The following is a 16,099-nucleotide window of genomic DNA, read 5'->3' on the forward strand; positions in this document are numbered from 1 at the left end:
CCCTTTGTCTGATATGTCATTTGCAAATATCTTCTCCCATTCTGTAAGTTGCCTTTTAGTTTTGCTGATTGTTCATTCGCTGTGCAGAAGCTTTTTATTTTGATAAGGTTCCAATAGTTCATTTTTGCTTTTGTTTCCCTTGCCTCTGGAGATGTGTTGAGTAAGAAGTGCTGCAGCCAGGGTCAAAGAGGCTTTTGCCTGCTTTCTCCTGGAGGAGTTTGATGGCTTCCTGTCTTACATTTAGGTCTTTCATTTTAATGGAAACATTCTTAATTATTTTGCCACTAAGAATAGTATTCTTATTTTGAAAAAGATTTTATCATGTTGAGTTGTCCTTTTATTTCATTGTAATAACTACTTAAGATAGAATGTTCATTTTTATCAGATATCTTTTCAGCATTTTAGATAGATAGATAGATAGATAGATAGATAGATATACATGTTTATTTTTGAGAGAGAGAAAAAGAGCATGAACCTGTGAGAGGGGCACAGAGAGAGAAGACACGGGATCCGAGGTGGGCTCCATGCTGAGGGCAGAGAGCTCTGTGCGGGGTTTAGACTCAGGAACCAAGAGATCATGACCTGATCCGAAATCCAATGCTTAACCGACTGAGCCACCCAAATGACCCATATCTTGTATTTTCAAAAAATGTTTGTTTGTTTGCTTGTTTTTGAGAGAGAAAGAGAGAGAGAGAAAGAGAGCATACATGAGCGGGGAGGGACAGAGAGAGGAGGAGATAGAGAATCCCAAGTAGGCTCCACACTGTAAGCACAGAGCCTGATCTGGGGCTCAAACTCACGAATCACAAGATCACGACCTGAGCCAAAGTCAGATGCTTAATGGACTGAACCCCCACCCAGGCACAACTTAATATTTAATGTTTTAAGATTAGATTTATTATTGAATCATCCTCAAATTTCTGAGATAAGCATTTCTCAGTTATTGAATTATTCTTTCTATATATTGTTGGTAAGACTCATTTTCAGTAGTCAGTATTAATCTTACTTGTGTTTTTTTTTCCAATGGATAATTTTATTTTCAGATTAGGAGGGCATCTTTTAGGTAACTAAAAAAGATAAACCAGAACATTAGTAGCCACTTATAATTACAAGGAATAATAAATAAATGCCTCATCTTCAAGAATGTAACAACAATCAAACGTATTCAAAAGTGAAATGAGGGGCACCTAGGGGCTCAGTTGACCTTCTGACTTAGCTCAGGTCATGCATGATCTCACTGTTTGTGGGTTCGAGCCCCATGTCAGCTCACAGCTCACAGCTCACAGCTCAGAGCCTGAAGCCTGCTTCGGATTCTGTCTCTCTGCCCCTCCCCTGCTCACACTCTATCTCTCTCTCTCTCTCTCTCTCTCAATATAAGTAAACATTAAAAAAAATTTTTTTAAGTGAAATGAAAATAAACCTACTTGCAAATTTCTGCTTTAATCAAGTAGAAAACCATTATTTTAAGCACTGTCTTTATTTGAATATTCTCTACTGTTGAACTATTCAAGGTAGAGAGAAAATCCTACTGATACTAGAGATAGAACTTAAGACTTCTCAGAAATAGGAATAGTAAATACATGTAGTAATGCTTCTTTTTAACTCTAACATACCCTGTATTAAATGATAGTACATTTTACAGATTAGATTAATATATGTTTAAATTTTAACTTCATGAAGTTAATATCCTGATGTTAATGGTACTAACATTTTCAAATAATTAGACATAAGTAAAATACAAAATATAAGATTTAATATATGCTTAAAAAGGTATCACAAATCACTGGCAAATGGATAGATCATTCAATAATAAGTAGTGTTGGAATAACTAACAATTTGAGGGTGTGGAGAGACAACAAAGATTGTCCAAAGAATCATCCAGAATGAGCTGGCTGGTATCTGGAGGTACCTGATCTCACCTTCCCCCAAAATATCCAAGCACTGGGCAGCTAACATTCCCAGCTCCTCTCTAAAGAGCTAGCACCCAAGCTCAGGCCATTTGACACCGAAATTCAGCTCCAATCTCAAGGCCACTCCCATGTTTGACCCTGCACACCTGGTACACTCAAGCAAACACACTACTCTCCTGCTTAGTGAGCACAGGACCCCATGAATCCCGCTGACCTTTCTATTTTTGAATTCCTGCTTGAACCAAATAATGCTTTCTGGTATTCGCCTGAGCCCACTGCTTGAGGAAATGTGTTTAAATTCTGACCTCACATTATGCACAAAAACTAATTCTAGACAGTCAGCAAGTCAATCAAAATAAATCAAGGTATGGAAAAGTTAGAATAAAGTAGAATTAAATGATCATCAAATCTCCGGAAGATGAGATGAATTTCCAGGCTTCATAAGGATAAGATGAATCACAAACAAAAATACTAATTGACTTACTGCATAAATATTTTGAACATTCATATAACCAAAATAAAAAGACGGGGCACCTGGGCGGCTCAGTCAGTTGAGCACCCAACTTCGGCTCAGGTCATAATCTCTGGGTTCATGGGTTCAAGCCCCGCATCAGGCTCTGTGCTATCCCGTCTCCTTCTGCCCCTCTCCAGCTTGCACTTGCTCTCTCACTGTCTCTCAAATGAATATTTTTTTAAAAGAATGGAAGAAATAGTTTTATGTAGTATGACAAAGGATTAAAGTCCCTATTACATGAACAAATTAATACAATTTTATTTTAAATCAAACGGTAAAAGCCCACCTGATAAATGTTATAAACAATCTACAATGGAACTTGCAACCAGTCGTGAAAGAAATGTAAATGAAAGCAACAATGAGGTAACCTATTTACCTACTTTTCCTCCTACTTTCCTGGTAGGTTCTTCTTAGTCTCATTTGCTCCTGTCTCCCCAACTTCTGTGTGTTGAAGTGCTCCCAGAACTCAGTACTGAGACTTCTCTTTTTTTCAATCTCTACTTATTCCCTAATGATCTCATCCAGTCTCATGGTTTTAAATAGCATCTATTTATCAATAATTCCCCAAATTTTTATCTCCAGCTTGGACTGGAATGCCAGCTGCCACTTAACATCTCTCCTCGGATTTTTAACAAGTGACTCAAACTTAATGAAAATGGATCTCAGTCTGAACTACTGAGCCCCCCTCTCTCTCCCAAACCAGTTTCTCCTGCAGTCTTCCCCTTCTCAAGTAATGGCAATTCCATTCTTCCCGTCGCCCAGACCAAAAATATTGGTACCACCCTGACTCCACTTTTTCCTTCATATGCCACATCTCATCGGTCGGCAACTCCTGTCAGCTCCATCTCCAAAACACATTCAGAATTCAATTGACCTCCCCCATCACCACCAGGATGCAAGCCACCATCATCTTTCTCTTGGATTATTGCCATAGCCTCCTAACTGGTGTTCTGGCTTCTGTCCTTGCCCCTCTTCCTGTTTTCAGAATAGCCAGAGTGAACCTCTTAAAACCTAAGATAGATGCCTCACTCCTTTGCTCAGCTCTCCCATAACTTCTCATTCTCATTGAGGGTACAATCCAAAGACCTTAGGAGCCCTACCTGATCTATCCCCTTCTTACCCTTCTCAACCCCTTATCTCCATAAGCTTATCTAATGTTTCCATCCTTCTTGTTTACACTGTTCCAGCCGCATGGCCTTGGTATCCCTCCACCACACCAGCCATGCTCCTATTACCCAGCCTTTACACCTGCTATTCCTTATCTGGAGTGGTCTTACCAAGGAATCAAAGAGTTAGCTTTTCCATTTCCTTTGGGTCTTCACTAAAAATTTTCCTTCACTTTTCCTCCTCCCATTCCCTTCCTTTCCTAAGCAATTCAGTCTTAAAGACATTAGGATGGGGCAGAAAAAGGTAGACTAGCCCACAGTGGTGTGTCAGAGTCAAGAAGGGTAAGGAGGGCACCCTTGCAGAGGGATGGCCTGGCATGCGATGTCAGACCTGAGCGAGGTGGGGGCATACTGAATGAGGTTAGAAAAGGCATGGAGGGGCACGTGGGTGGCTCAGTTGGTTAAGTGTCCAACTTTGGCTCAGGTCATGATCTCACAGTTCACCAGTTCGAGCCCCACGTCAGGCTCTGTGCTGACAGCTCAGACCTTGGAGCCTGCTTTGGATTCTGTGTCTCCCTCTCTCTCTGCCCCTCCCTCCCTCGTGCTCTGTCTCTCTGTCTCTCTGAAAGATAAACATTGAAAAAATTTTTTTAAAAAAAGGCATTGAGTCAGGGAAAGGTGTGGCAGCAGAGGAAGAGATTGATAATACACAGAGGGTTTGATCAAGTAAGTAAATAAATTGAGGATAAGGGGAGCTAATTTCTGTTAGATTATAGAGGTATAAAGATGCAAAGGGGATAAAACTAGAGTGAACACTGAGGTGTTGGATTGAAATTGGGAGTGAACCATGGTTTTCAATATAGATATACAGAGATAGATAGATATGCATATATATTGTGTGTGTATATATGCAAAAGTGACAAACACATACACATATATTCACTGTCCGTTAAGAGGGCCTGGGAGGGGCACCCGGGTGGCTCAGTCAGTTAAGCATCTGACTTCAGCTCAGGTCATGATCTCACGGTTCATGAGTTCAAGTCCTGCTTCTGGTGAGCCCAAGTCCCGCTTTGGGTAAACTCGTGCCTCACTTCAGGTGAGCTGCACTCACCTGCCCCCTCTCTCTCTCCCTTTCTTTCTTTCTTTCTCTCTCTCTCTCTCTCTCTCACTCACTTGGTTCACTTGCACGCTCTCTCTCTCTTAAAAAAAAAAAAAAAAAAAGGGCCTGGGAGGAGCAACTCCATTCAATCCCTGTAGCAATGAGCACACCTAGTCCCCAGGGAATGGCTTCAAAACAGCATTCTTAAGGGCTCCTCAGAGAAACAGCTGATTCCAGGGCTGGGCCAGGAAAGTACAAGATAAGCCTGGAACTTGCTGGCATGCCTGAAAACAAGGAAGTGCTCAAAGAATGATGGGGGCATGTCAAAAGGACACAGAAGCTAAGCTTGAAGGGGTTCCAATGGGAAAATCTAAAAACAAAACACCGAAGAAATGACACTCACTCACTGACTAAAATAGGAAACTATGAGCTCACATACATAGAAACAAACTGAAAGTCTGATGAGGAATGTGATCAAGTTTTTCCCCACAAAACACTTAATTACAAAGAGAAGAGGAACAATTTTACAGTGGACAAGATTGAGGGGCACCTGGGTGGCTCAGTCAGTTTAAGTGTCCAACTTCTGATTTCAGCTCAGGTCCTGATCTCACAGTACATGAGATCAAGCCCCACATCCGGCTCTATTCTGACAGCACAGGGCGCACCTGGGATCATTGGGCTCCCGCTCTCTCTGCCCCTCCCCTGCTTGCGTTCTCTGTCACAAATAAACGTTAAAAAAATAAAATAAAACACAGTGGACAAGATTGAAAGATACTATCTTTGATACTACAATTTTAGTGATCAAAGTAAACATTATCCCTAATGGAGCAAACGGATATTATGTGTCACCTGATAAGATACAATAAGAACATAGCATTGTCTCTGTCATAGTCCCACCAGAAATGAATAACCCTAAGTCTGATCACGAGGAAACAGCAGACAAATCTAAATTAGGGGATGTTCTACAAAATAAGTGGCCTGGAATTTTCAAAAGTATCAAGGTCACAAGAGTTGAAGAAACACTGAGAAACTGTTTCAGCCTGAAGAATACTAAAGAGACATGATAACTAAAAGCAACAATTTGATGCAAAATTGGATCCTTTTTCTATAAAAGGCATTATTGAGACAATTGGCAAAATCTGACTGGGGTATGAGACTAAGATAGTATTAATGTCTCAGTGTTAATACTCTTATTTTGATGGTTACATTTTGGTTGTGTAGGAGAAATATTTCTGCAGTAAAAACACATCAAAGTATTTGGGGAGGTAGAACATTACATGAGTAATTCTCAAATGTTCAGGAAAAAAAAGTTCTTGCTTCTATACTTGCAAGTTTTCTTTGGCCTGTGATTTAAAATATATTTTCAAATTTTTTCAGTTACTCAATGAGACCTTTAAAAGCCACTCTAACTAAAATGCTCACCCCGATGACACCCAATTCTCCTTCATGCTTTATTTTTATCTGTTAGCACATATGTTTTATTTATTTATCCAGGTGATTTTTTTCTCCCAAGAGGATCTGTGAGGGCAGGAACTTTTGTCTGTTTTATTCACTGCTGTGTTGGTAGGACATTGCCTGGAGCATAATAAGTATTCAATAAATATTTAATGAATAAATGAATGTATAAGCCTATTAAATAAGTAAATGTTTTACGACAGATAATAACCATTATGAGTGAAGTAAAACTGTTACTCTCATAATCAATGATAGCTTGTTAGAAGTCCTTTGTTGGGGGGGGGGGGGGGAGGCAGTGCCTGGGTGGCTCAGTTGGTTGAGCATCTGACTTTGGCTCAGGTCATGATCTCACCGTTCGTGAGTTGGAGCCTGGCATCAGGCTCTGCACTGACAGCTCAGAACCTGCTTCAGATTCTGTCTCCTCTCTCTGCCCCTCCTTCACTTTCTCTCTCTAATATAAATAAACATTACTCCAAAAAAAAGTCCTTTGGGAAAATAGGCAATTAAGAATCATAAAAATATTAATGCCCTTTAATCTAGAAATTCTACTTCTTGGAATTCATTCTAAGGAACTATCCTAAAATATGGGAATGCAATCACAGTATTAAGCTGTTCACTACAGTGTTTTTTATACAAAGAGGAGAGACAAAGAGAGAGAAATAGAAAAAAAACATTGGATAAATTAGGCATATGCACAGAGTAAAATTCTATTTCATTTGAAATTCCATTTGTTTCAAAAACCATTTCATTTGAAATTCTAATAATATGGGGGAAAGTTTTTATGTCTTATTATATTAAGGGATAAAATTAACAATATGAATTTATAGTCTATGATTCCAACTAAATAAAAATATGCACTATAATAAACAATTATTGTATTATGGTAGCTTTTATTTGTTTTTCTCTATTTTCCAAAATTTTAGTAATATGATTATAATTTACATTCTTAAAATACATTCCTAATTAAAAATATTTATTTTTAAAAATACATCATGGATATGGGGCGCCTGGGTGGCGCTGTCGGTTAAGCGTCCGACTTCAGCCAGGTCACGATCTCGTGGTCTGTGAGTTCGAGCCCCACGTCGGGCTCTGGGCTGATGGCTCGGAGCCTGGAGCCTGCTTCCGATTCTGTGTCTCCCTCTCTCTCTGCCCCTCCCCCGTTCATGCTCTGTCTCTCCCTGTCCCAAAAATAAATAAAAAACGTTGAAAAAAAATTAAAAAAAAAAATACATCATGATAAAGTTAGCCAATTGTGGTATTAACCCCCATGAAAGAAAATAACTGCGTGGGTGAAGAGATTAGATACATATAAATCAGATTAACTTCTCTGTACTCAAACATGGCCAAATATAAAAGAGGTAAAGAAATTTAAAAACCTGTTTGAATACAAAGTATGTTAACAGAAGAAAGCAGTTTACATAAAATCAGAAGAATTTGGCCATAGTAGTCTCATACTCCTGAGGCAAGACATGCTTAATACAATAAATACTAAACCAATGGGGGCGCCTGGGTGGCTCAGTTGGTTAAGCAGCCAACTTTAGCTCAGGTCGTGGTCTTGCAGTCCATGGGTTCAAGCCCCGCATCGGTCTCTGTGCTGACAGCTCAGGGCCTGGAGCCTACTTTGTATTCTGTGTACTCCCCTCTCTCTCCCTCTCCCCAACTCTGATCTGTCTCACTCTCTCAAAAATAAATAAAATGTTTAAAATTTTTGAATAAATACTAAAACAATGAAAAAGGTATATTCTAATGGGGATCAAAGCAAGTTCCTCCAGCTTGCCAGACCAACAACTTATCCCCCAACCATCTAGCACCTTCAGTTCTAATTCCATGCTGTAATTAACTGGCCTCCCAGTTTTTCTTTTTCTAGGAAGGGGATATCCTAGACCTCCACAGGGCACATGAGTACTTGAAATGTTGCTACTCCTAACTGAGTTGTGCTTAAGTGTAAAATCCACCCCAGCTTGCAAAGGCTTAGTATGAAAAAAAGAATGTAAAATATCTCAGCAATAAGTATATATTGATTATATGTTAAAACAATAACATTTTAGATATACTGGGTTAAATAAAATATATTATTAAAATTAATGTTATCTGTTTCTTTTTACTTTTTTAATATGGATACTAGAAAATTTTAAATTACTTCTGTGGCCCACATTTGTGGATAGTATTATATTTTTATTGGAGAACACTTATCTAGAGCATTGAACAAGAATACTGCAGTTAATATAAATGTACAATATCCCTGAAAACCAATTATGTTGACCCTCAGGTTTAGGCATCAGTCTCTGTGAGCTTTCATGGCACAGGTCTATCCCTCACATCTGCATTGACAAAATCAGATCTTCACTGAGGTGAGTAAGACAAGGTTCTGGCAGCCTCCGCACTTCCTGGGCACAAGTTGTCAGCTCTGCTATTTGTCTACCTTCTATCATTTCTCTCTTGGCTCATAATCTTGTGTTAAGTCTGTGTTCTTCAAACTGAGGGTTGATGGGGGGTGAGGGAGAGGGGAAAGTGGGTGATGGGCATTGAGGAGGGCACTTGTTGGGATGAGCACTGGGTATTGTATGGAAGCCAATTTGACAATAAATTATATTTAAAAAAAAAGACTGTTCTTCAAGGGATAGGGTTGTATATTATTCATCTTTGTTCTCCTAGCACTTCAATGCCTTAAACAAAGGTATTAAAAAGTTCATTAGGGACACCTGGCTGCCTCAGTCAGTAGAGCACACAACTCTTGACCTCTGGGTTATGAGTTCAAGCCCCATGTTGGGGGTAGAGATTACTTAAAAATAAAATCTTTAGGTGGCATCTGGCTGGCTTAGTCCATTAAGCGTCCAACTCCTCTGATTTCAGCTCAGGTCATGATCTCAGGGTCCTAAGATAAAGCCCCAAGTCAGGCTGAGTGTGGAGGCTGCTTAAGATCCTCTCTCACAGTCTCTCTCTGCCCCTCCCTCTCTAAAAAATAATAATGAATAAATAAATAAAATTTTTTTTTTAACGTTTATTTATTTTTGGGACAGAGAGAGACAGAGCATGAACGGGGGAGGGGCAGAGAGCGAGGGAGACACAGAATCGGAAGCAGGCTCCAGGCTCTGAGCCATCAGCCCACAGCCCGACGCGGGGCTCAAACTCACGAACCGTGAGATCGTGACCTGAGCTGAAGTCGGACGCTCAACCGACTGAGCCACCCAGGCGCCCCAATAAATAAAATCTTTAAAACGTTTGTTAAATGAACAATTTTCCACATCTTATGCCTTTGATCATAGCTCTAGACCTCCTTACCTTAAAAAAAAAATGTGGACATAACCTCTCCATTGGTTTTTTCCTCACCAGGTAAATTGGAAATGACTTGTGAAGATTGAACACATAACAACCTGAAAGAAAGTAAATCACAAGCATGTGAACTAAAAATAATGAATCTCTAACATGGAGTGATAGCTTCACAACCATCACAGCACAATGTATCTTACTATGAAGGACAGAGCCTTACAGACAGACCACAGAATTGACATTTCATCATTATGCAATGACCTACATTATACGACCTCTTATTTGTCCCTGAACTCCAACAGCAATCTCATGGCTGATACAGAATAGCGGTGGAAGGGAAAAATAAAGGACACAAAAAGAAAAGATCTATCATCACATCGGTGTAATGCTTTGGCCTCTTAATATAGACCAGATGGCTATAACCTCTTTCTCAGCAAGTAGTTTCTCAGTGTTCTACTGGTTGTAAAAAAAAAAAAAAAAAACTTCATTGCCAACTTCGCCTGTTAATAATTATTTTTTTAGAGAAGATTTTTTTTAATGTTTATTTATTTTGAGAGAGAGAGAGAGTGCACAAGAGGGAAAGGAGCAGAGAGAGGGAGAGAGAGAATCCCAAGCAGGCTCTGCACCATCAGCACAGAGCCCAACGCAGGTCTTGAACTCACGAACCATGTGATCATGACCTGAGCTGAAATCAAGAGTGGGACACTTAGCCAACTGAGCCACCCAGGCGCTCCAATAATTATTTTTGAGTGCTGTGGCAACATCAAAACAATGCTAAAAATACAATTTCTCAATATAAGGGGGAGGGGAGGAGAACTTACTCCTAAATATTCACCTTGTCAAAAGGAAAATCCTTTTCTGAGAAATGCTGTTACCCAACAGAAAATCTTGGCTTCTTAAAATCCAGGTATGTTCTCATCTCTTATTTTAAACAAAGTAGTTGGTCTTCATTTAACCCAATTTTGTGACTGTTTTGTAAAAGCCATTGAAAAAGCCTGAGAAGAGGCACCTTGCTGGCTCAGTTGGTGGAGCCTGTGACTCTTGATCTCAGGGTTGTGAGTTTGAGTCCCATGTCGTGTGTAAAAATTACTTTTAAAAAAATGAAGTCTTAAAAAGAAGAAGAAGAAGAAGAAGAAGAAGAAGAAGAAGAAGAAGAAGAAGAAGAAGAAAGAAAGAAGGAAATGAAGGAAGAAAAAAGAAAAAGCCTGAGACATTATTGGCATTAGATTTACTAGAGTTAAACATTTATAGGGGTGCTTGGCTGGCTCAGTTGGTAGAGTATATGCCTGAAGTTCTGGGTTGTAAGTTTGAGCCCCACGTGGGGTGTAGAGATTACTTAAAAATAAAATCTTGTGTGGTGCCCTCGTGGCTCTTGGCTCAGATCATGATCTCACAGTTCGTGAGTTCGAGCCCTGCGTTGAGTTCTTTGCTGTCAGTGCAGAGCCTGCTTGAGATCCTGTTCCCTCTCTCTCTGCCCCTCCCTGGCTTGCACTGTCTCTCTCACAATAAACTTTAAAAAATAAGTAAAAATAAAATCTTACCAAAAAATGTAGTTGCTAATTCTATAGAAACATAAACCCAACCTTTTTCTCTTAAAAAAAAAAATGTACACTTGCTAATTCTATAGACACATAAACCCATTCTTTAATTTTAAGATTTTATTTTTAAGTAATCGCTACAACCCAAGTGGGGCTTGAGCTCACCACCTAGAAACCAAGAGTCCCATGCTCTACCAACTGAGCCAGCCAAGCACCTCAGCATCCTTTAATATTTTTATAAAAACTGTACACACAGGGGTGCCTGGGTGGCTCAGTTGGTTAAGCGTCCAACTTTGGCTCAGGTCATGATATCTGTTTGTAGAGTTGAGGCCTGCCCTGAACTTTCTGCTGACAGTGTGGAGCTTTGAGCTGCTTGGGATTCTGTGTCTCCCTCTCTAGCTCTCTCTGCCCCTCCCATGCTTATGCACATGCTCTCTCTCTCTCAAAAATAAAAACATTTTTAAAAAATTACATACAGGGGCGTCTGAGTGGCTGTCAGTTAAGTGTCGGACTTCAGCTCAGGTCATGATCTCACAGTTTGTGGGTTCCTGCCCCGCGTCAGGCTCTGTGCTGACAGCTCAGAGCCTGGAGCCTGCTTCGGATTGTGTCTCCCTCTCTCTCTGCCCCTCCCCTGCTCAAACTCTGTCTCTGTCTCTCTCTCTCTCTCTCTCTCTCTCTCAAAAAAAAAAAAACCATTAAAAAAAATTTTTAATTGCATACAAATACTATCTGAAATGAAAGGTGACTTACTAAGTTCAATAAAAAGTATAATTTCATGACAGTTTCTCAATAGTTTTGAGACACTTCTAACTAACTGCAATTTAGCTGCCCTACCTAAAAGAAAACCTTAAATGCTCAGCTTGTTGACCTTTACAAAACTTCTCCAATGGAACCATTCTTTCCTTTTAGGAGAAAGGGAAAAAAACTCTATGTTATATTTCTTTTGTCATTTTACTTGTGGTCTAAGTATCATTTTCCAGTGCTTTGCCTATAAGCAATTGCTTGCTGTAATATTTTCCACAACTGATTCGTCCTTAGGTACCAACCTGACTGAACGAACTTTAATACAGAAAATGAAAACAGGAAAACCACAGGATAGCAAGCTAGCTCCTAGAGACAAGGAGCAAAGTTCACGAACAAACGTCACTCGAATGCAAACTTGAACATGCACAAACAAGAAGCAGAAGCAAAGTGTCCTCAGCTCCAGCCGCATTTCCAGCTTAGAAATCACGAAAACGTACATACAACACCAACTTGGGTGATATTCATGAACCTGAGACTAATTCAAATTTTGAAAACAACAGCTCTGTACATCGTTAAGCGAGAGCTGGAAAGTGTAAAAGAATGAATAAAGTTAAGGTCCTAAGGACCTGACCGGCGAGTGTCCCTGGGTGTCAGCGGAGCGGACCCGGCAAGAGGAAGGAAGCGGGAGAAGGAGCAAGGGCGCTTTTGTGACGACCGTTGGTCCCAGGACTCCCAGCGCGACTCCGCCGCTCGCACAGCGCGTGCGCACCTCATCACAGAAAGTTAAGGGAGAGCGGCCGCCCTCTTTTATCTTGGCGGGGAGGGAAGGGGAGGTGGGGCGCGAGAGCACGTGACCAGGATTGCGACATTTCTGGTCCAATCGAAAGCGTTTCGGAAAGCGCCCTTGCAGACCCTTTCGGGTACCTCCGGTTCGAGCATAGGCCGCTCCTCTTTTCGATCCACTGGTTTCTGCACTCCGGCTTTTGGATCTGAGGGTCTGGTTTGGGGGAACTTTTTGTTGCGCGTCCCGCGAATCAAGTCAGGGTCACGGTCTGGAGTGATTGGCGCTTTTTATTTCTTGTTCTCCCTAATTAGAGTTTCATTTCTCTAATTTCAAGGCCTGGTGTTCTCTCCCCAAGACGCTCAAATCCGATTTCTGCTGGTGGAGACTCTGGATGCCCTAAAGGGCGTCTTGTTGTAAAAATGGTACTCTCAAAAAACAAAAACTGGTTTATCTGTATTTCAGGGGTTGAGGATTGGGGAAATAAGTAAAAATTTAAGGAGCCAAGTCTCCCATAGGACTACGATAGGTAACACCTCAAAAACGTACCCCTAGAAGATTTTATTTCAGTGTAATCATTTAGGTAAAAATCTCTCGCTCTGTTTATTCAAACCTATCAGGAATCTAAAGCAATGATGCTGGGATAAGATTACCTACCGGGTGTGGTAGGTAATCACTCGCCCCAGAGGAGTGTGACAAGCAAAGAGGCTTTAGAGAAACTCAATCTTAAGGCTGAAGTCCTTGAAATGAGAAGGGAGGGCTGACAGCTTCAGCTATATTCCAGGAAACTTGGCAGTGGGAAATCAAACTGCAAAAAGATAAAATATCAGATGTGTCAAAACGATACAAAGGGATATTGCCCTCCACACATCCTATTATAGATACCTTGGTAAAAATAAGACGCCTCACCTGGGATCCTAGTCAGAAAATTTCACTAATTTCCTACAAATTACAAATCCTCAGCCCAGCAGAAATGAATTTGTTCTTAACTTAGAATACTCTCATAAAAGGAAGGGGGGGGGAGGGGATGCATAGCTAAAAGGACCGGACTTGCACGGACTTCTCCTGCCAGAGCTGCAGATAGTTAATTGCTGCTTCCCTTGCAGATGCTAGTTTCCTCTGGTGCTGCTGTCTTTGGTTCTTTTTTTTTTTTTTTTTTTTTTTGGGGGGGGGGTTCTTTTTTTTAAATTTTTTAAATGTTTTTATTTTTTTTTTCTGAAATTTATTGACAAATTGGTTTCCATACAACACCCAGTGCTCATCCCAAAAGGTGCCCTCCTCAATACCCATCACCCACCCTCTCCTCCCTCCCACCCCCCATCAACCCTCAGTTTGTTCTCAGTTTTTAACAGTCTCTTATGCTTTGGCTCTCTCCCATTCTAACCTCTTTTTTTTTTTTTTTCCCTTCCCCTCCCCCATGGGTTCCTGTTAAGTTTCTCAGGATCCACATAAGAGTGAGACCATATGGTATCTGTCTTTCTCTGTATGGCTTATTTCACTTAGCATCACACTCTCCAGTTCCATCCACGTTGCTACAAAAGGCCATATTTCATTTTTTCTCATTGCCATGTAATATTCCATTGTGTATATAAACCACAATTTCTTTATCCATTCATCAGTTGATGGACAGCTGTCTTTGGTTCTTAAGAAGTAAAGTTGCTTCAGCTGTAGTTCTTTCCGTTACACTTAAAGATTCTTCTACCAACCCCAATCTTCCTTAGTCACAGCTGTCTAGATAAGTGACAGCTCCCCCGAGCACACCGTTGCTGGCGTCTCTGTGCCAGCAGACTTGGGAGAAAAGGCCAACAAGTAGAGAAATCCAGTAGCTTCAGTGAGCTAATTCTGGGGCTGGGGAGTGAGTTTATCACACTAAAGTAGAGGCACAGATCATGGCTTTCATCTGCAAGATGCTGTCATCTGAATGTTTAATAGGAGGATGACAAAATAGGGACGTATTCCGTGGCAACGTTCCATCCTGACAGCTAGAATGGGATTTTTTTCCATCAGTGTTGCGTGCCTATTTGATGGCCTGTGTCAATAGACCAGTAATGTGGGTGTGTGCATTTTATGGGTAACCGGGTCCAAATGATGCCTTAGCAAAAATTTACTTGTAAATGTTCATAAATTTGAAGAAATAATTGTTGCTTCTGATTGTTAGTCAGAATTGTTATTATGAGGTAACCCTGCTTGGATCTTACCACCCCCAAAAAAGTGACTAGCTCTGTATGAAATGAAACTATTTTACCAGTATATAAAGTCTTTTTATAAAGATTTTCCTGGAGATCAACCCATTTTGTAATTTCCATTTTGTGGTATAACCTGTTCTTCTTCAAGTTAGGGCTGATCAACAGATTAACACAAGTAGCTGCCTTGGGCCAAATTACCCAAGCCTTGTTTTCAAATCTTAGGCTCATTAGTACATGAAAAAGGAATGCAGTAGTAGAATGCTATTATTAAGCACCAGCTGCAGAGTATCATTGCTAGTACGAGGAACAGAGGCGAAATTTTCAGCAACTGGGAGAATGTCCCTTGTTCCAAAGCCTCTCTTTAAAATATAGAAGGAATAAACAATACTTGTGTTTTGAATCACCATGTCACACAGAATTGTTTCATTACCTAATACCTTCATCAAAAACTTTTAGTGTAGTTATACCATTTTCTGTAACCAAGGGGTAAAACGTTTTGAATTTTTTTTTAAGTTTACTTATTTTGAGAGAGAGAGAGAGAGCGCGCGCGCGTGTGTGCGCGCTCGCGCACAAGTGGGGGAGGGGCAGAGAGAGCGGGAGAGAGAGAATCCCATGCGGGGTTCGATCCCACGAACCAGTAAATAATGACCTGAGCCAAAATCAAAAGTTATGCATTTAACTAACTGAGCCACCCAGGCACCCCCGAATTTTTTAAAGAGGTACAACACACACACAATTTCAATAAACAGTTTCTGTAGTTGAGATACACTCCAATATTTTCCACCTCTCAGGGAGCAGATTTCCGTAATTAAAATACTTTTCCAATATTAAACTTTAAGTAATCACAAAAACATTACTTCACATGCTTGTGCCTTGACTTTATAAATAGACACATGCCGAAGCTGTCTACAAATGAAACATGTTAAAAATCACTTCTCACTGGATAGCCCAGAGAGCAGAAAAAATATTGGTTCAGGTTTGATTTACTCAAGATAAACACGAATTAGGTTTGTATCATATTATCTTAAGGATTCTGAAAATAAACACTATACAGTATAAATGAAGACTTTGGATTCATTTTTAAAAACTACTGGTGTATGACAGGTTTATAATAACGTTAGTTAACTATGGATAGGTTACATCAACTGTCGGAAACAAAGTTATGACTTCAAATCAAAATACAAAACGTACTGGCTCAATTTTCAACTCCAAAAGGAAAGTTAAAGGAACCCAGAATTTTTTCTGCTTCTTGGACAAAAGTGAATAAATAAGGCAGATGATGAGTTAAACTATTAAATTGTAATGTCTCACATGACATCCAAGTGTTTGAGAACTTTCGGGCTGTTTCTGTTTTTAAAAAGACATTCAAAGCCCCAGTGGAGGGTTCAAAAAGTGAATGTCATACACTGAAACTATTAACAAATCTTCCATTTATTTGAAGCAATTCAATTTCAAAAACTTTTAAGTTACAGCAGTCACAGAAGAAAAAAAAACAG

At 40.1% G+C, this 16,099-nt stretch overlaps 1 long non-coding RNA gene across 3 annotated transcripts; it reads right to left on the reverse strand.

Annotated features, from left to right (window-relative positions):
* Window positions 1–5,086: 5,086 nt before the first annotated feature.
* LOC122481109 lies at window positions 5,087–12,430 on the reverse strand. 3 transcript variants are annotated; one of them, XR_006296755.1, is made up of 3 exons: window positions 12,352–12,430; window positions 9,367–9,458; window positions 5,087–5,344 (listed from the first exon to the last, which is right to left on the reverse strand). It is a non-coding gene; the product is annotated as an uncharacterized LOC122481109 (long non-coding RNA). The 3 variants fall into 3 exon arrangements; XR_006296756.1 differs by having other exon boundaries at window positions 12,268–12,370; XR_006296754.1 differs by lacking the exon at window positions 12,352–12,430 and adding an exon at window positions 10,190–10,450.
* Between the last annotated feature and the right edge of the window lie 3,669 nt (window positions 12,431–16,099).

Source organism: Prionailurus bengalensis, chromosome C1 (genome assembly GCF_016509475.1).
Source record: "Prionailurus bengalensis isolate Pbe53 chromosome C1, Fcat_Pben_1.1_paternal_pri, whole genome shotgun sequence".
Taxonomy (NCBI): Eukaryota; Metazoa; Chordata; class Mammalia; order Carnivora; family Felidae; genus Prionailurus; species Prionailurus bengalensis.